Below are 1,277 nucleotides of genomic sequence, written 5' to 3'. Positions count from 1 at the left end.
GGAAGGGATGAGATTTTATATTTCTTCATAAGCATTAATCTTATTTTGTCAATTAGGAACATTCAGCACCCACCCGCTATCAAGGCAGCTGCCTATCATGTCATGCCCTACCTGCACAGGTGTGCTGGCTACTCAAATGATCCAATTAAGGAGGCCATTTAGTCAGCAGCAGCAGAAGTCCTGTGCCTGGACGCTCCAACAGGGGCCAGACACAAGCAGAAGCAGAAGCAGCAGAAGCAGCAGCAGCAGCACCACCTTTTGTTTTTTGGCTGCAGCAGCAAGGCCCACAGGGCTGGCTAGCTGGCTAGCCAGCAAGCAGGTAGCAATGAAAGTAGGAATCTTTCTTTTTAACCCTGTAAGGGGGTGGTGCACTGTACCCGAAGATACTGCCATATCGGGTCAATGCATAGGGCGACGGAAGCAAGCTTCGAAATCGGCCCCCGTTCTCAAAAATCCATTTAATATATGGTCCCCAGATAGGGGACGTATCAGATATTAAACTGATAAGAACAGATACTACACTTGATCTTAGCCAAAAGGCCGAGAAGCGATAACCGTGAAAGGGGCGGGCCCAACAAGGTCCCCTTCATGGGCACTATCACTGCTTGCTGTCAGGGAGGCTGCCAGACAATTTTCCATGCACACTCTGGGCTGGGGGGCAGTCAACCACCAGTACACACAGCAGAACCTAAACCCATACCATTATTGCTAAGCAGCAAGACAGGGGCCCATTGCACTCCCACGGGGCCTTTTTAAATGCAATCCATAACCCGGATTTGCCAGGAACCCTTCTTACTCCTCCTACTTGCATGTGACACTGGGCTTAGGATCTGCATAGGAAACACACACACAAGCACACACCTACCTTTGTTGCCTGCAGATGCCTCCTTGGCTGTCCCCAAACGGTATCAAACCAACACCCACGGGAAGCTGTAAGCATAGAGGACATGCCTGCACCCCATTGGACTTACCTGTGTGGGTTAAATCCGGGTTATTTGACAACCTATGGCGGTGATGGTTCTGCTCAGGCAGAGCAGTGCTGATGCTCCTCATAAAGCTGTCGCTGCTGTGAAGGTTCTAGGTGACATCACAAATCCCTATGGTTACATACACAACAAAGCTGGGTTGTTGTTGTTTACACTCTGCAAGGCCTGTGGAAGTGAGTGACATCATAGCACTGTAGTTCTGAGGGTTCTAGATGGATGCAACAATCTCCTGTTGCTTCTATGAAGGCCATAATAGACGACATCACCAAACAGCTCCATAGTCACATACAC

General features: G+C 49.4%; 1 non-coding gene across 1 annotated transcript; it reads right to left on the bottom strand.

The window, feature by feature from the left end:
* Nucleotides 1-361: 361 nt before the first annotated feature.
* On the bottom strand, nucleotides 362-552 carry LOC130326697 (U2 spliceosomal RNA). Its single transcript, XR_008871265.1, has one exon. It is a non-coding gene; the product is annotated as a U2 spliceosomal RNA (small nuclear RNA).
* Between the last annotated feature and the right edge of the window lie 725 nt (nucleotides 553-1,277).

This window comes from Hyla sarda, unplaced genomic scaffold (genome assembly GCF_029499605.1).
Source record: "Hyla sarda isolate aHylSar1 unplaced genomic scaffold, aHylSar1.hap1 scaffold_2863, whole genome shotgun sequence".
NCBI lineage: Eukaryota > Metazoa > Chordata > Amphibia > Anura > Hylidae > Hyla > Hyla sarda.
This window is presented reverse-complemented; position numbering and strand designations above follow the sequence as displayed.